Below are 20,601 nucleotides of genomic sequence, written 5' to 3' on the forward strand. Positions count from 1 at the left end.
CAGTAGAACACAAAGGAATCAACTGACAGTCTCTGCCCTTGTTGGATGTACATGTTTTACTGAGAATGTCAGACTTCATTCTCACATGACTGAGAAAGATAATGTGAATTTACAGAAAATATGCTCTCAGTTTAGCTCACCTTCCAAACCTCTGTGGGAAAAGCATGAGAAAATAGTTTTCTCTCAAACATGATTCATGATATCACAGCAGAAGGCTTTTTCACATGGTAAAATGACCTTAGAACATACCACAATTCCTAAAATGAGTATGGTACTATTAACAAATGATTTATAATGTCACTAAAGTCTTAAAACCTTCTATTAACTTCAATGCTTTTTAATGAGGTGCTATCATGTATATTGGTCCCAAGATGGCTGCCAACACTGAAGTACTGACAGCCAATCAGATCTCACGATGAGATGTGTGGTTAGGCTCCGCCCAGATATATCTATCTTTTTAACTCTAATTATCTCAGGAACTACTGAACAGATTTACACCATTTAAGCAAAAGGCACGAGTCTGAACTGAGGAATACCTCTTTGCCAAATTTGGTGTAATTCCGTTCAGCAGTTCGGGCTGTAGCTGCGTGAACAGGTCCTATGGGAAAATGCATGGGGAAAACGTGTTTTGGGACCCCCTTTTTTCTCGGCCCCCGCTTGATGAATCACTGTGAAATTTTCAGGATAGGAGCGGACCGGAGCTGGCCAAAAGTTTGGAAAATTTCGCGACGATTCGTCAATCGGCGCCAACATTATTGCAAATAGAATGTTGCGGATTTCCTATGGAAAATAGGTCCTAACTATAACTACCTACTGGCGACTGCCAGTAGGTAATATATCTATAGTTCTATATATCTATCTATATCTCTATTAAGTGAAAAAAACAAAAGTTACAGGGTCGTTATCGTTAGGGTGATATTTCACTCACACAAATCCAGAGAAATTCAGCAGTTATAGCTAGCTCATCTAACTATAACTTGCGCCCCCGCAATGCACTGCTTATGACCTCACATAATACATCACTCATGACATGGTCAGTGACATTACTGATGACATCTGAAGTGACATCACTGATTACATCATCTGGTGACTGTGAGTGTTTCTAAAATGTTTATAAGTGTTAACTAGATATACACCAAGGTGTTTTGATGAATTAGTGGGTGAATGAGAACCTGTATGGATGATTTAGGATGTGCGTGACTGATTGTATAAGTGAGTGATTATGTGTGTCTCAGTGAATGTATGGCTGTTTGACTAATTTGTGTGAATGTCAGCATCAGTCTGTCAGTTGGTGTGTAAGTGGCTGCATGGGTTGGTGAGTAGGTTTCTGAGTACATGTATGGGTGTATGAGTGTCTATGTGGGTGGGTGAGGGGGTTTGTGACTCTCTGCATGGATGAGTGAGTGGGTGAATCACTGGTTGTATGGGTTCATGAGTGCATCTGAGAGGGGCTGTGTGGGTGAGTATCTGTATGGCTTTGTCAAGTGAGTGAATGGATGTGTCAGTGGTATATGAATGAGTAACTGCAGATGTGAAAGGCGGTATAGGTAAGTGTTGGAATATATAAGTGACTATGTGTGAGTGAGTGATTGTAACAGTGGCTGTATGGGTGAGTGTGGACTGTGTCAGTGACGTATAGGTGAGTAAGTATGTGTTAGTATGTGTATGAATAAGTGAGTTTGTGTGTATATAACTGTATAGGTGAGTAAGTGACTGTGTAATTGACTCTATGGGTGAGTGAATATGTGTGTGAGTAGCTGTATGGGTGTATGATTAGTTATGTCAATGGCTGTATTAGTGAGGGAGTGGGTATATGAGTACCTGTATAGGAGAGTGAGTGGATGTGTGCGTAGACCTACATATTAGTGAGTTGGTATGCAAGTACTGGTATGGGTGTGTCAATGTTTTTGAGAATGGTAGTGTGAATGTTGGAGGGGCTGTATGAAAGTTTACATGGGGTGAAAGGGGTGCATCAGAGATTCTGTAGAGGATGTCATTGGTGATGTCATCAGTGATGTTATTTGAGATGTTGTCAGTGATGTCATCAGTGATGTCACTGACCATGTAATGAGTGATGCAATATGTGAGGTCATAAGCACTGCAATGCGGGCGTGAGTTATAGTTAGCTGAGCTAACTATAACTGCCAAATTTCTCTGGTTTTGTACGAGTGAAATGTCACCTATAATGCCCCTGTAACCTTTGGTTTTTTCAGTGAATTTCTATGGTTTTTAAAAGCTAATTCTTAACTATAACGTCCCTGTAACCTTTGTTTTTTTAATTTGTAAGGTTTTTTAAAATTCTATTTGTTAATTGTAAGGTCCATTTAAATACTACACACCAGTTTATTACATAGTACTGAGTTGGAAAATAAAGCTAGACATTATTTAAATTGTGTCATCACTCCTCAACTTTAAAAAAAATGTTCTGTCTCTTTAATACCCTTCCCCCCGAATGCACTCTTACCTCAGTGTACCTAGCAACCCAGTGCAACCAGTAGGTCACAAGTTCATAACATTTCATTTCATTTCATTAAGTCTTTATTTCGATTAAAATAATCATGAAAGACAATTCATACAAGAAAGCTAAAAAGAGACTTTTTGAGTAAAAACACAGTGCCATATGAATAATCAAAACCAAATATCAAATCAGTAATTAATACAGTGTGTATATCAGATGAAAATAATTTACATCCAAGGACCACTATAAAACCATGTAAGTACAAAAATACAATACACAACCAATCAATCATATAGCTAATAATTAATTAATTAAAAAAACTGTACTGAAGTTAGAACACATTGTTGTGGCTACAGCTAGGCCTGCTTTTCTCCTAGTTTTTTGCAGCGAATAAGCCATGCCCATCTCAAGAATTTAGCCACAGCTACAACTATAGGAACATCAATAGATGTCCACAAAATCCTTAATGCCACCATGGTCGATCAAGTACCCATGTTCATACAAATTGGTTTGAGCCATTTGAGCCTGGGGGATTTGTAAGCCGGGCACGCCAACAAGAAATGGGATATGGATTCCAACGAGGCTGGACAGAAGGGACAATGGTCAGACCCATTCAACCGCCAATTGGCTTCAATTGAAGACAGACTCACTAAAATAGAGCAAGGGTTCCTTAGAAATCCCCCATCCAACCACATTACACTACCAAGCCATAATGTCCAACCAGGGGATGGGCGGGTGGACTACAATCGACTGGGGGGGTGTCAGCAAAGAGAGCGGCTTGCAAATACTATAACTATTTCTTCCACTGAAGCCTCGGCTAATAACCATTCACAAGTTCATAACACATTCTAGAAGGAACATACTGCTTCCAAATAAGATACAGCAGGTGTGCTTTACTTCACAGATTCAAAAGCATATCAATGGCTGTATTACATTTCTTTCCTTAAACAACAGCCAATAATAAGACTTCTTGCTAAGGCATCCAGCAAACTACCTACTTTTATTCACTTTCATGCTAACAGCATACAATGAAATATATCTTTTTTTCTTTTTTAAACTCAATTTTAACTGCTTTTTATTTGGAAAACTACCTTATTCAGCTCTAACCTTCTCCTGAATGCTATTGCTCCTCCACTTCAAAATGCTTATAGTATGGATTGTGGTCCACAGCCATATCTATTGGGCTAAAGAGGCTGCAAAAAAGAGAGGTATTGGCAGAGACTTGGGTTTGCCAAATGTGCAGATTACTTGGTTTGGCCATAGAGGTTTAAAGTTTCATCAGTTGTTGGCTATGGTTAAATCCATTGCGGATTCCCAAGCTCCTCACCTCATGATTGTGCACTGTGGTGTCAATGACCTAGGCACATTGACTGGGGTAGGCCTGGAAATCCTAATGAAAGAAACCTTTGCAGAACTGATGTCGCTTTTCCCTCACACTGTCTTGGTGTACTCTAATTTATGCCAAAGACAGAAATAGAAGTTGTCACATCATTTCTGTCCACAGATTGACAAAGGCAGGAAAAATGTTACTAAAACTATTTCTGCATTCCTCAGAGACCATCGTATGGTCTATATCTTTTACAACAATCTATGTTTTGACATGAATGAAACTTATAGAAATGATGGAGTGCACTTTACAGATGAAGGTAACCAGGTGTTCCTAAGTAACCTGAAACTCTGCATCCGGTCTAACGTGTAGCAGCCATATATACACAACCACAACCAACACAACTACTCTTGTCAGAGCCACTCTTGTACCCAAAAATAGTGTTAATTTTCTTTAAAAAGACCCTTTTTCCCTTTTTTTGGGGATCTTAGATACAGCGTTGCGGTCCCCGTGGATACATCACAAAAATGGAAAACAAAAGTAGGCATTCAATGGCCACCAGCACATCCAAAAATAATATGTAAAAAAACATTCTGAACATTGGTCTACACACATCACTATATACATAATTCTTTCAAAGCATGTTTAAACTCATATTTTTGTACTAAGTTTCTTTAAAAACCATCTTACAGACCTATTATCCATTTCCACAGTTATTTGGGACGTTGCAATGACATAATTAACCACGAAGATCACGCCTTTCCCATAAAGTGAAAACACATATATGCACACACATTACAGTATTCTACACACTAGAGGTTTATTACTGTACACTTCAAACTCATGTTTTTCAAGTGTATTTCTAGAGCAAACATCTCTAAAACCTATTTTCCATTTTCGCAGTTACTCCGGAGATTGTGATGAGGTCGCTCATCGGGATCCCCGTGGGTACATCACGAAAGCGGAAAACAAAAGCAGGATTTAAATAGCCACCACCACATTAAATAATGATAACTATATAATTCATTCTAACCATTACAGTAGATAACTCACTATATAAATAACTCAATAAAAACATTTATCCGAATCTCAACATCTCTATAAGAATGCACATTAATGATTCACCAATATTTGTGATGATGTTGATAGTCAGATGTCCCGCGATGGTACACAGGGGCCGCACTGGCGGGTGTGGTGTCATCGCAAATATCTATCTATCTATCCATCTATCTATCTATCTATCCATCTATCTATCTATCTATCTATCTATCTATCTATCTATCTATCTATCTATCTATCTATCTATCTATCTATCTATCTATCTATCTATCTATCTATCTATCTATCTATCTATCTATCTATCTATCTATCTATCTATCTATCTATCTATCTATCTATCTATCTATCTATCTATCTATCTATCTATCTATCCAGTTAAAGAAGTATAGACTTTTTGTAAGATATGGGCAAGAAGAACAATGACACCTGAGATGTAGTGTACAGCTGTACAGCTTCCCTAACAGTTGTAAATTACACAAGAGAAATATTTACGGTGGCTCAAGAAGCACAAATCTGCATTCACATCAAAGTACAATGAAAAGCAATTAGGCCACACACATGAAAGCTACATATTGAAGACAAAACATGCACAAATAAATACTAAAACCAAAACAACATCATATAGTTTCAAGAATCTTGGCAAAGAGGGCCATCTAGATCTTGTCAGTAAAGCTGCTCAGGTAAAATTGAGTTTCCAACTTACATAGTGTCTTTGAAGTGTGACGGAAGTATAGTATATCACCTGTTAATTTTCAAAAAAATGCTTTTCACTGTTGAAAGGGAACATGAAGAATTGTACAACAATATTGTTACCCCCATCTATTCTCCAATTTTCCTGACTGCTTTCATCATTTTCAACTGAAGGTAATTGGGTTACCAGGTATTTTTGGTATGCCACAGAACTACAATTATTTCTAGTAACTACCTGACTCTACAGTGGTTATACGGTTAGGTATCTTAGTAATACAAACATTGTTTCTTAATTGATTGGGAAGGCCACCAGCAGCACTTTCGTGCTGGAGGAGACCTATGGTAATCACTAGTGGAAACGATGTTTCTGTTTGTTACTGTTCAAATTCTTTGGACTATTTTGCAGTACCCAAAACAATTGGAAAAAAAACACATACACACATCCTCACAGCGGCAGCGATTGAGGGTAATGACAGCACAGTGGCAATGGCAGCACAATGGAGAAGGGCGGGAAGAGACAGGGGCACACCCATGATGACTGTGGGGGGCTGGCCAGCGAAAGAGGGCAGTGACAGCACATTGTGCCAGTGATGCAGGGGACAGGGGCACATACAAGAAGGAGTGGGTAGGGGCAGCAATGGGAGCCAGTGGCAGCACAGGGACTGCGGCAGCATAATGGACCAAGGAGGGGGGGCGGCAATAAACACACACAGGATGGCAGGAAGCAGAGAAGGGGAAGGAGAAGAGGCAGCAACAGAGGGTAGTGTCAGCACAGGTGCAGTGGCAGCACAACTGACTATTCAGGGAGAAGGCAGGGGCAGGCACAGGGATAACAAAGGGGGAGGGGGAAGAGACATCAACTGAAGGCAGAGGCAGCGGATGCGCAACGGACCAGGGAGGAGGGGCAAGGCCACACACATGGAGAATGGTGGGCAGGGGGAGAGGTGCAGGGGAAGCACTGTTACAGCACAGTGGTAGTAGAAGCCCAGTGGGCCAGGAGGGGAGGGGGCAGAGGTGTGCACATGAAGAACAGGGGCAAGGGGAGCAACAGAGGGCAGTTGCAGCACAGGGCAGTGGCAGCACAACAAACCAGGTAGGAAAGGGGTGCACACAGAGAATGGGGGAAGGGCAGGCAATGGTGGGCAGAGGCAGCATAGGGTCATTAGCAGCACAACAGAAAAGGGACGGAGGGGGCTGGAACATGTGCACAGGGAAGGGAAGTGGGCAGGAGGGAGCAGGACAGGGCCATGGACAGCAACATAATTAATTGGCAGCACAGGGGCAGTAGTAGTACAATGGAACAGGGAAGGAGGTGCAGGGGTACGCAGATGTGGAATGAGGGGGGAGTGGGGCACAGGCAGCAGAAGAGGGCAGTGGCAACACTATGGAGTAGGAAGTGAGGGAGCAGTGGCCATAATGGAGAGCAATGGCAGAAAAATGGACCAAGAAGTGAAGGGGCAGGGACACGCACATGGAGAATGGTGAGGTTGGGTCAGGGGCAGCAATGATGGGCAGTGGACACAAAGGAGAAGTGGCAGCACAACAGACCGGGGGAGAAGGCAGCAATTGAGGGCAGGGACAGAGCAAGGGCAGCACAAGCATAATGGACCAGGGAGGGAAGTTGCATGCATATGAAGAACAAGGGCAGAGAGGAGGAGGGCAGGGGCAGTAGCGGAGGCCAGTGAGAGTGCAGGTGAGGGGCAATACAACAGACCATGGGTAGAGGGGACAGGGACATGCTCCTGGAGAACAAGGGCAGGGGTTACAACAAAGGGCATTGGCAGCACAGCTGACCTGGGAAGACGGAGGCCGGGGCACACTTGCAGAGAGTGGGTATGAGATGAAGGGGCAGAGGCACCAACAGTGGGCAGTGGCAGCACATGAGTAGTGACATTATAAAGAAGGGCTAGAGGACATTTTAAGGCTCAACCATGGTACAGGCTTGCCGTGGCTTAAGCATGTTCATTGTTGGTTCAATAAATTAGGGCTGAAGCATTTTTGGGAGGAGCCTGCTCAATTGTCTATGGTTTCTAAGAAAATATTAAAATCAACTTTCTGGGCCTATATCCAAGACAGTGTGTCCCATAGCTCAGCCATTGGTACATTAACAACACAGTTCCTTTTAATGAAACACACTTGGAGCTTTGAGCCTATTTTGGACGAGGTGCAGCCACAGTTAACAAAATCCCTATATTTGAAATTTTGATATGGTGTCCTCCATATTAATTCAAACATATTGAAATGGGCTTGCAAACAAGGGGAGGTAAATACTGTGTGTTTTACATTATGCCAATCCGGTGCAAGAGAAAATGACCTAAATTTACTATTCATTGCACAGCTGACCTCGGAAGCCGGAGGCCAGGGCACACTTGCAGAGAGTGGGATGAGATGAAGAGGCAGAGGCAGCAACAGTGGGCAGTGGCAGCACATGAGTAGTGACAGCACTTTGGACCAGAGACGGAGGGGCAGGGGAACACACACACACACATAGAACAAGGGGCAGGGGCAGATGCAGTAAAAGAGGGCATTGGTAGCACTGGGGCAGTGGCAGCACAGCTGACCAGGGAGGGAGTGGGCAGGGGCACGTGTACATAGGACAGGGGAGACACTGAAGGGGGACAGAGGCAGAGGCAACAATGGAAAGTGGTGGCAGCAAAATAGACCAAGGATGGAGGTGGCAAGGACACACACAAGGAGAATGGTGAGGTGAGAGGCAGGGGTTTCAACAGTGGGCAGTGGCAGCACAGGAGCAGTGGCAGCAAAACCGACCAGGGAGAGAGGGTGCAAGGGCACACACACGGAAAACAGGAGGTAAGAGACAGAAATAGAGGGCAGTGACAGAGCAAGAGGCGCACCAGCATAGTGGATAAGGGAGGGGGGCAGAGGCATGCACACTGAGAACAGGGGCAGGCAAGAGTAGGGCAGGGACTGTTGATGGTGACCTCAGCTAGACCTACCAGTGCAAGGGGTTCGCCCTTCTCTGCACAGAGTCCTCAGACCAATAGGAAGAAGTTGGCACAGAAACTGGAATAGAAAATACAAAGTATAATAAACCTCATGAGGTGGAACTACATTCACACAGCACCCTTCGGTGTTGAGTGAAGTAGCACACTGAACAGAAGAAGCATGGTCCTTTTATACCCACACAGGGGCTGAAAAAGGCGGTACAAGTACACATGAGAAGAGTTATGCACATAGATGGTCATACAGAAACTGCACAGTCAACAAGTAGGAGGAGTAATAAGTTGCTGACATCAGTTAGAACAGCCTGACAGTTCTATACTAGGAACAGGTGCACTCTACTAGCTAAGCACATCTGCGCATGTGCAAGACTCTGGGAGAGGGAAACAGCATAAACTTGGTTTTTGAGGTATTAATTTCTAGCCCTCTAAAAGAACAAAATTCTACAAATGCTTTAATGGTCTTCTGGAGGCCGCTCGGAGTCCTGGAGATGAGCAAAGTATCGTCCGCAAACATGAGGACAGGGACATGGTTGCCAGCCAGAAGGGGAGCATCGGTGTGGGCCGCCGAAAGATACTCAACTACCCCGTTGATGTACAAGGAAAACAGGGTAGGGGCCAACACACACCCCTGTCGGACACCCCGCCCAACAGGGAAGGAATCGGTAACCTCCCCCTGTGCCCCCCACCTAACTTTTGCAAAATTACCCTCATGTAAGCGGGCGAGAAGTGTTATCAGTTCCGGAGCCATCCCCAGGTCACCAAGCACACCCCACAGTTTCCTCCGAGGGACCAGATCAAATGCTGATTTGAGATCTACGAATACAGCGTAGAGTGACCCCTCGTACAGGAACACGTTCCTCCAGTAAATAGTTATAAACCGAAAAATTTGGTCTGTGGTACTGGTACAGGAACGAAACCCCGCTTGAAATGGGGACAGAATGTTCGCATCCTCTACCCAGGTCTGTACTTTTCCTAGTACTAAACGACCCATAACCTTTTGTATTGAATCAATAAGACTTATGGGCCTGTAATTAATGGGGAGGGATTTGTCTCCTTTCTTAAAAACAGGAATTATCTCAGCACCTTTCCAAGATGGGGGCACTGGAGCTCCATTGGCCACTGCATTAGCAAGTACGGCTATGTACTGACACCAAGTTGGCTTATCACTTAAAAATATATCGGCCGGAATTCCATCCATACCTGGAGCTCTTCCCCTTGCCACACAGTCGAGTGCTATCTCAACATCCTTAATTAAAAACACTGTACCAGAGTAGAATTTTTCAAAATGTAAAGGCAAAACCTCTTTACTGTTTGCTCTACCAGCGTACTGAGGTCCAAATAATTCAACCCATTGTGCCTGGGGAACATTATTCTGGGGGGGCTCCGGGCGCCCACCCCTGTCCCTGTTGACAATGCTCCAAAAAGTTCTCGAATCCTTTACTGCACAGGCACTTCTTAAGTCCTGCCACCATGATTGATCCCAACCCTTTTTAGCTATTTTTTGCACCTCCCTATAATGATCCCTTGCACCCCTAACCCCCGAGTGATCTCTTGATCTTAGAGCTTCACTCAGCCTCTGGCGAGCCACTCTACATGAAGTATTAAACCAGCTAGCCTCATTAGTTTTCAAAGCCTGTCTCCCTGGCTTAACATCCTTTAAGAAGTAGAATTTCAAGTTATCAAATAGACTAGTATGGGCTTCTAACACAATTTGTGAGAAATCATCACTATTGACTCTTGACATAAGGTAGTTGGTACTCTTGACTACTTCAGCTTTAAGAGCTTCCAACTTTTCTGGATGTTCAACTATTTTGTTCCATTTTACATGGCATTTATCATTTGCGATCACTAAATCCGAGGTAATAGTTCTCTCAACTTGGGTCACGTCACCCTCCCTGATAGTGGCCCACAAATCAATACATAGAGGGTTGTGATCGCTTTCGAGCCGCCATGTTACCTTCATGTCATCGAGTCTATGCCATATCCTAAGATCAATAAATATATAGTCGATACTGCTGGTGGAACGTCCATTTTCAAAAGTAATTTCTCCTTTCGGATCTGATCTGGTACGCCCATTTGCAGCCCTAAGGCCTCTTTCAAGACACAACGCCTTAAGTTGAATTGCAGCATTTGACCAACTTTTAACAGGGGGTAAATCAAGCCTTGGGATTCCCCATCTAAGGTCTTGCTCTGTTGTTAGCTCCTGTACCTCATTACCCAATGGTTCAAAAGTGGTGTTAAAATCCCCTGCTACAATAGGAATAATGTGAATGGGAAGATTTTCTAATTGTGAGTCCAGAGATGTTATAGTCTCTGAGCTGAGTCCTCCCCTCTGACCCCTAGCATACACATTAAAGATGGCAAGGGTACTCTCATTAGCCCTACTGAGTTTCAACACTAAAATATCTTTATCAGAGGATTTTAACAATACTACACCGTATTCAAGGTTTTGCCGAACCCAGGCCACAAGGCCACCTACAGGACGCCCTTTAGGGTTTTTTTTGCAGGAATGTAAAAATTAAGATATCCAGCCCTAAAAACAGGATCAACAGCCCATGACTCCTGAAATAGGCAGATATCATATTTGTCAATAAAGTTGCCCCAATCAGGGGACAACATTTTCTGGACAATACCTGCAATGTTCCATGATATCAGAGATATTTTGCTACCACTATTGGGAGTATTTTGTATGGACCTACGCCTTTCACTTGCCAAATAATTAATTACTATATTGCCAAAAGGGATCACTTGTTCGGATGGGCCATTACAAACAGATACCACTATTTGATGGTTACTCGTGGGGGTGTACGTGACAACTCGGGTGCTAGCACAGGCAATTGGTTCGTCCAGAGTTTTATCTCTGATCAGCGTATTTATTTGGGGATGCGATCGAACAGGGTAGTTATCACTCCCCCTATGTCAATCGCATTCCTCCAGATCGGTCAAGGCATTAAATCTATTTTCTAGCCTAAGATCATTCGAAAAACTTGAAAGTGCCCTACTACCAGTAGCTGTATTTGGGCCATTAAATAATATTGGCATCACATTACGTCTTAGGGATCTGGGATTACCAATAAAAAATTCCAATGTGAGTGGAATTATACCAGAATCCCTTTTCTGAGGTGGCAATAGATTGACAAGAACGTTGGGTAATACATGCGTAGTAGCAAAATTAATGACAACACAATCTCCCCCCAATTATTTCGCGTTGTTTCCAAGCCATGGAACACGTCTGGCCATTATAATTTCTCTTGCCAGTTGTTGATGGCCATCCACTCCTCCAAAGTTCATATTCCTGCTAAGCCAATGTAAAGCTTTATCCATCAGCGCAGTTGTTGTCTCTGCTTGGCCTGGTCTAAGATGGGGAACATTGGCGAGGACGAGAACCAAAGGGATGGCCTCTCTGACAAACGGGAGTCTTTTCCCTGGATAGGTTTTTTTTACATTCGTAGTAGGGGTAGGGTCAATAGGAGGGGTTTTATTGTTATAAACATTACCAGTCTGGGGGTTTTGGGTAGGCATAGTTGATGTTGGAATCAGGATGTGAGTGGAAGAGCCTACCACCACTGGAGGGGGCAAAAGGACAACATTCGAGGGAGCATCCTTCATTAGCACAGGCACAGAGCGCTGAGGTTGATCATGGTTTCTTGGTTCCGACAACTCCAAAGTAGAAGGTTGCATGATTGTTGTCATGGCGCTAAACTTCACTTCCAATGAAGAAAATCTGCCCTCAATAGATGTCAGTCTGTCAGTGATGGGGGCCAATATACCATCTAATTTTTTCTTAATAGCTGCCCAGAGTTTATTAGGTAAAACCTCCACTTGTGGCTGGGGACCCATACCTGTTTTAGCAGTTCGTCCCGCAGTCTGTTTCTTTGGCCGTCCAACTGGAGCCAGGCCCCCCGCTCTTGTACGTCTTGTCTGAACTGAGACCGGGGGGGAAGGGGAGACCTCTACAGCCGGGGGCTCTTGAGTATGAGTTAGGGAGGTAGACACACAATGTTCAATGGTGTATGGTGGGGACGACATGTGTTCTAGCTGATCTACTAAATCCCTGGGAATGCCAGGTGATTGCTGCTGTGTGTTTAAGACTGGGGTGTCAGGGTTCTCGTGGATGAGGGCTGATGTCTTATTCCCTACCCCCATCGACAAGCGCCTTTCCGTTCTTTCTATTTCCTCAGTCAGAACACAAGCAGCTCTGACCAAATATGAGTTCAGGGTTGCTCCTACCACCCCGTTTGGTTTGGTTCCAGTGGACTTATTTTTCACCATGATTATATCTAATACACACCACTAAACACAGTACCTTGTCTTTACGTCGATCGCAGAGAGCGAGCCTAGCCCGGCCTCTTCCGGCCCCTGGCGGCCACAGACGGCCCGCCCTCTGCCCGGGCTCAGCCCGCGCGCGGACCTGCGACGCGGAGGGTAGGCTTGATTATATAGCGCCTCCAGGCACTGATGGCAGATGGTGGGCGGGAACTTCCGCCCCTGGAAGCTGAGGTTGCCGGGCGATAAAGTCCCCTTCCAACCGCGGCTGCGAGAATGCCAAACGCGGAGGCGGGAGGGGGACGCAGAAGGAGGAAAGCCCACAACAGGTGTCCACACGGAACAGGGAGCACACGCAGGTCTCTTGCCTCAGCACAGGTGAATATTGGACCCCCGCTCCACCGAGGGTAGGCTTGATTATATAGCGCCTCCAGGCACTGATGGCAGATGGTGGGCGGGAACTTCCTCCCCTGGAAGCTGAGGTTGCCGGGCGATGAAGTCCCCTTCCAACCGCGTCCGCGAGAATGCCAAACGCGGCGGCGGGAGGGGGACGCAGAAGGAGGAAAGCCCACAACAGGTGTCCACACGGAACAGGGAGCACACGCAGGTCTCTTGCCTCAGCACAGGTGAATATTGGACCCCCGCTCCACCGAGGGTAGGCTTGATTATATAGCGCCTCCAGGCACTGATGGCAGATGGTGGGCGGGAACTTCCTCCCCTGGAAGCTGAGGTTGCCGGGCGATGAAGTCCCCTTCCAACCGCGGCCGCGAGAATGCCAAACGCGGCGGCGGGAGGGGGACGCAGAAGGAGGAAAGCCCACAACAGGTGTCCACACGGAACAGGGAGCACACGCAGGTCTCTTGCCTCAGCACAGGTGAATATTGGACCCCCGCTCCACCGAGGGTAGGCTTGATTATATAGCGCCTCCAGGCACTGATGGCAGATGGTGGGCGGGAACTTCCTCCCCTGGAATCTGAGGTTGCCGGGCGATGAAGTCCCCTTCCAACCGCGGCCGCGAGAATGCCAAACGCGGCGGCGGGAGGGTGACGCAGAAGGAGGAAAGGCCACAACAGGTGTCCACACGGAACAGGGAGCACACGCAGGTCTCTTGCCTCAGCACAGGTGAATATCCTAATTTTATCTATTGCAAAACACACAATTTCGTTTTTTTGAAGCTTTTTTTTATTCCTATTCAATGTGGATTCTAATTTTATCTTTAACATTGTGGCAATTTGCACACATGTATAGTGTCTTACTCTGTCAATTTAATGATAGCGTGCAGGTATTTAGCATATATTATATAATTCATTGCTGGATTCTTTTCAAATGTATTTTATTTTAATGATATTTGGCATAACAGAATGATGACATAAAAAAACATTGAGCTCATTCCAGACATTTTCAAAACGGTGTCATACACATAATACAGGGCACTTAAGGCTAGCCATTCTTGCACCAAGAGCGCAATCGCTACTTACAAGTACCACTAATGACAAACCACAGACATTTAAACACACATTTAACCCACAGATCAACACTTAGGACAGAAACAAAAGACAGCCCACAGACTGTACTTAAACCAAACCATTTGTAAATACTAGTTGTAAGTCATATTCACTAGATTTGGCTGGCAGAACACCAAGAAAAAAAACGCTCTGCATATCACCACTTATGAATGTTACTAAGTGCACAGACCAGGATCCTTTCTATGTACATATTTAGTTCCTCGGGGTACTAGTCACCGAAGAAGAAATACTTTTTTATACCTAAACCTAGTTAAGTATCCCCTCTAGGGGAGCCGGCTAATTATATACAAGTTTAAAATGGTACATCCAAGAAAGCAACACATTCATAAATTCACCTGGGGGAAAACAAAAAGACCATCACGCATTTGCTTACAATTAACTGCTTTGTTCTTCAGCTCTAATGCTTTCACAAAAATGTTCTTTCGCTGTTCTTTTTCAATCATGGCTTGCTCATGCTTCATTCGTTCACGCACTTCTTTCTCCCACATTCGTACACAATCAAACATCTCTTGCCTAGTCTTTCGCTTAAACATACATTGTTCCACATACTCAATCTTTCGTAAATCAAATGACCCATACATAGGCCAACGCAACTCAGGATCCTTACGAGTGTATTTATTCCATAATGCGCTGTACATTATAGAAGAAAGACCATACTTAATATACATATCCCTATTAGGCGTCCCCTCCGGGGGGCCGGTTGTGCTTCATCTAGTCTCAAATTGGTACCACTACAAAAGCAACACATCCTATGAAGTGTGCTAAAAACAGGCATGCCAAAAATAGTGCAGAATATGCAGTATTATAATCAAAGTAGCACTTAAGGTACCTTTAGTACGATGTGCCGTTCAAATCAATTCAGATAGAGAAAATTCTCCTCATTACCTGCCTATATAAATTGCAATCCATATATAAATCTCATAACAAACCAAGTTGGCCAACACCAATTCCAAAATCCAAAAGCCACAGTAAGTGTTACTAAACTACCTTACCAATCCCAGGCATCAAAACCAACAGCAAGCGCCACAGAAGGACACTTACCAATCACTTGGTGTCTAGGTTCCAACTGCCAAGTTCTAAAATCGACCAAATGGTCACTGCACGGCGAATCAACAGAAGAGATCTCAGTCGAGGACCGGCACCACCTGGATGGTCAGATCAGAAAGAAAGGAAAAACGCCGTGATTGCCAAGACTCGGGTCTCATCGGGCAGCGATCGCGTCCAGAGCAAGATTCCAATCCTTCGTCACGACCAATCCTTTGGGCATCCGAGTCACCGATGAGCCCCAGTAGTTGGGCGCCAATTTGTTGATGGTGACCTCAGCTAGGCCTACCAGTGCAAGGGGCTCGCCCTTCTCTGCACAGAGTCCTCAGACCAATAGGAAGAAGTTGGCACAGAAACTGGAATAGAATATACAAAGTTTAATAAACCTCATGAGGTGGAACTACATTCACACAGCACCCTTCGGTGTTGAGTGAAGTAGCACACTGAACAGAAGAAGCATGGTCCTTTTATACCCACACAGGGGTTGAAAAAGGCGGTACAAGTACACATGAGAAGAGTTATGCACATAGATGGTCATACGGAAACTGCACAGTCAATAAGTAGGAGGAGTAATAAGTTGCTGACATCTGTTAGAACAGCCTGACAGTTCTATACTAGGAACAGGTGCATTCTACTAGCTAAGCACATCTGCGCATGTGCAAGACTCTGGGAGAGGGAAACAGCAAATGTCCGGCACATAGCTAACTAAAATGGCTGCCAAGTACAAAATGGCTTTCAGCTCATGCTAAGAGATTAGTGCAATCTTCAACAGGACAGCAGCAGGGACAGTTAGGGGGACAGGGGCAGGCACAGTACAAAAGACCAGGGAGAGAGTGGGAAGGGACACACATGGAGAATGAGGGCAGGAACATGAACAGAGGGCAGTGGAAGTACAGGGGCTTTGCCAGCACAGCAGGTCAAGGATGGAGGGGCTGGGGAACACACATGCAGAACAGGGTGGGAGACAGGGGCTGAGGGACCAACAGTGGGCAATGGCAGCACAGAGGACCGGGGAGAAAGGGTCACACACACAACCAAAAAGGGCAGGGGGCAGCAAAGGAGGGCAGTGGCAGCACAGGAATAGGCTGAATATTAGATCAGGGAGGGTGGAGCAAGGGGCACTCACATGAAGAATGAGGGAATGGGAAGCAACAAAGTAAAGCAGCAACACAGAGACAGTGGCAGCCCAGCAGACCAGGGAGGAAAGGGGGAAGGGCATGCACAGAAAGAAGGGGGTAGGGGCAGAAATGGACCGCAGTGGCAACACAGGGGTAGTAAAAATATGCCAGACCAGGTAGGCACCGGAACAACAGAGAAGGAGCAGCAGCGATAGGGCAGGTGCAAGGCAACAACAGAAGGCACAGGGGTGGCAAAATGGATGAGGAAGGGAGGGAGCAGGGGCATGCACACAGGGAATGGTGTGAGGGACAGGGGCAGCAAAAGAAGGCAGTGGCAGCACATGGGCAGTGAAAGCACAAGAGACCAGATAGGGAGGGAGCAGGAGTATGCACACAGAGAATGAGGGGAAGGGGGAGCAACAGAGGGCAGTGGCATCACAGGGCACTGACATCACAATAGAGGAGGGGGTAGGGGCACACACACACAGAACAGAGGCAGGGAGAGTGGGCAGGGGCAGCAACTGAGGGCAGATGCATCACAGGGTATGGACATCACAGTGGAGGTGGGGTAGGGGTGCACACACACAGAGAACAGAGGCAGGGAGAGTGGGCAGGGACAGTGAAGGAGGGCAGTGGCAACAACGGGACAGTTACTGCACAGCAGATAAGGAGGCAGGGGACTGGGAAATACAAATGGAGAATAGGTGCAGAGGGCATTAACAGCACAGGTGGCAGTGGCAGCACAGCAGACCACAGAAGGCATGGGAAGGGGTATGCACACGAACAACAAATGTGCTAGGGCCAGCAACGGAAGGCAGTGGCAGCACAGGGACAGCACAATGGACCAAGGGGGGAGGTGGCAGGGGCATATAGTTGGACAATGGTGGGCAGGAGCGAGAATGAGGAGCAGCGGAAGCACAGGGGCAGAACAATGACCAGGTAGGGGCAGGGGCAGAGGCCCACACATGGAGAAAGCTGGGGTAGGGGCAGCAATGGAGAGCAGTGGTAGCAAAGGGGCAATTGCTTCACTGCAGACTAGTGAAGGAGAGGGTAAGGGCATGCACATGGACGGAGGCAGAGGGGCAGAGGGGCGGAGTTAGCAACAGATGGCAGTGGCAGACGTCTTGGCATTGGCATCAGATCAAGGAGGAAGGGGGCCTATGGCGAAAGGAGGGGAGGAACAAAGGAGACATATGCAGGGGCAGCAAGCTGGTAGGGGAGGGCAGCTGGGAGGGACAAATGCAGCACAACATACCATTGAGGATAGGCATGAGGGATCCGACACTTAGACAGAAAATAGAGGGCAAGTGGGAAGATGGCAGAGCAGAGGCAGTAAGCTGACCACATAGGGCAGGCCATGGTGCATCCGAGTACAGGGGGTGTGGGCCTGCTTACCACAGAGCATGGCTGAATACCATGCACAGTGGGGATGTTGGGTGACTATGAAAAAAAAAAAAAACATGAATTCACCGAAAAAAGGTTAAAGAGATGTTATAGTTAGGTATGGTAATATGATCTTCCCTTGCATTAAAAGACCCTAGAAATTCACTCAAATTGCAAAGGTTAAACTGATGTTATAGTTAGGCATGGTAATAAGATCATAGTTTACTTTAAAAAAAAAAGAAAATTCATTGAAATTCAAAGGTTAAGATAATGCTATAGTTAGTTGTTGAAATTAGTTAAAAACTAATTTTTAAGAAACAAAAAACATGAATTTCACCAGTTATAGATCAGTGAGCTAATTATAATTTAGGCCTCTGAATGCACTGCTTATGACCCCATATATTATATCACACATGACATGTTAAATAGCATTATTGATTACATCACTGATGACATTTCAGCTGACATCGTTGATGGCATAACTGATGACATCACTGTTGACATCATCTAAACTAGAGCTCCTCAAATTACTCTATAATTTTTTTTTTTCATTTTAGAAAACAAAGTAGGTAGTAAAGGGTCTACAAATATATAAACAATAGGTTGACCGTATTTACATGTGCACATGTATGAAATAGAAATAGTGTAGTCTTGGGAGCGTGATCTGGCAAGATGGCCAAAAGGCCATAGAACTAGCCACTCCCGGCGAGCCTGTTCTTTAGCCTGCTGAATCCTGAGCCCCAGAGCATGCTAAGCGTCAGATGAGACTGGTGGAGTGAGCGGTGTGGGGAAATGTTGCCTGGGACTGTTTGTTCCAACATGGGTGCATGGCAACTGCATTAAAGGCGAGGGGATCCTATCAGCTGCGGTGGGCACATTGTAAACAGCTGGACCCTTGCTGGGGCTATGCTGTAGGCAATGTCCCCGACTGTGGGGACTGCAGACAAGGGTTGCTGCCTGCAGGCTTCTGGTGCATTAAGAGCAGAGCCCCAATGTTGGGGGTACCGCGGAGGGCTGCTGGCAGACAATCAGGGCCAGACTGAGGAGTTAACACTGCGCCCTGTGATGCCATCTTGGGTCCAGCATCGGCTGTGCAGTTGGAGTCAATTGGATTGGACGCCTCAGAGAGGAATTTGCTGTTACGTGTGGACCTGTTTCTACTTGGGTCAGAGGGGGGCTATTTTGGGCAGCAGAGGCTCCATGTGAGACAGGGGAGGTATGACGCAACAGCCAGAGCAGCTGACTCCGGAGCGCAGGGTCACTGTTTGATACCGGGTGCCAGCAGCAGCTCAGCATCATGTGACTCTGGGCAATAGCTCACTTTATCTCCCCTACAACCCCCTGAGCCATGAAACGTTAAGGGGTGATATGTTCAAGCTTTACAAATAGGAATTATTAATATTATTATGATTATGATTATGATTATTATTATTATGTGACCTTTTCCTGGAGATACTGCTGAAGCTGGGCCCCTGTGTAATCATCCTGGGGCCTCTCTTGCTGTGAGAATTGGTGGTGCATTTTATATTGTGCTGCTGATCTGGAAGCCTGTTCTGTGATCATTGGAGGGTTCACTGACCTGTTGCCTGGATGCTGAATAGGAGGTATGTCTGCCCTGGGTGGCATGTGCTGGGGCGTCTAGGGAAACCTGCCCTGGCTCATATTGTACTCTAGGTGGTGTTGCCTGGTAGCTCGAACAGACTGAGCTGGCACTGTTGACTGCTATAGTGCCTTTGGGGCGGTGATCCTCACTGGGGCATCGAGTGCTGATTATGGCAGGTCTCTGGAACTAGGGGACCGTGCTTGTGCCCTGCTTTACGGTAGTGTGGTAGTCGCTAGGGTACTTTTGGTTGCTAGCATGGTTAAAGTTAAGTAATGACTTAAGTACACAGCCCCCCTTCTAAAAAACCAGAGGGGGGAAAAAAAAGGATCGGGCCGGAGGCCACGCCCCCTCCTTACACCACTCTGCAAACACACCCCCTGGCGCGTTTGCAGAGGGGGAACGAATTCCCCTTCAATACTGGGGGTCCCTCGGGCCAACTAGCCCACCAGGAACCTCCAGTATGCGCCAGGGGGCTGCGTTGCAGAGAAGTGTAATGAGGCCACGCCCCTTTTTACATATCTCTGCAACACAGCTCTCTGGCGCTTACTGGAGGTACCTGGTGGGCTAGTTGGCCGCCAGGGGACCTCAGGATTCAAGGGGATTTAATCTCCCAACTTAAAATGCACCACGGGGTGCGTTTGCACAGTGGTGAAGGTAGGGGGTGGGGCCTGAGGTGATACTGTGCAAACACGCCCTGTGGCGCGTTTTAAGTTGGGGAATTCATTCCTCTTCAATCCAGAGGTCCCCTAGGGGACAAATAGCCCACCAGGTACCTCCACTAAGCGCCACGGAGCTGCGTTGCAGAGTGTTGTAAAAAGGGGTGTGGCCTCTGATGACCTCTCTGCAAGGCAGCTCCCTGGCGCATACTGGAGGTACCTGGTGGGCTAGTTGGCCGCCAGGGGACCTCAGGATTCAAGGGGACTTAATCCCCCAACTTAAAACACCCCACGGGGCGCGTTTGCACAGTGGTGAAGGTAGGGGGCGGGGCCTGTGGTGAGATCTGTGCAAACACGCACTGTGGCGCTTTTTAAGTTGGGGAATTAATTCCTCTTCAATCCTGAGGGTCCCTGGGGACCAACTAGCCCACCAGGTACCTCCAGTAAGCGCCACGGAGCTGTGTTGCAGAGTGTTGTAAAAAGGGGCGTGGCCTCTGAATACCACTCT

Source organism: Triturus cristatus, chromosome 9 (genome assembly GCF_964204655.1).
Source record: "Triturus cristatus chromosome 9, aTriCri1.1, whole genome shotgun sequence".
NCBI lineage: Eukaryota > Metazoa > Chordata > Amphibia > Caudata > Salamandridae > Triturus > Triturus cristatus.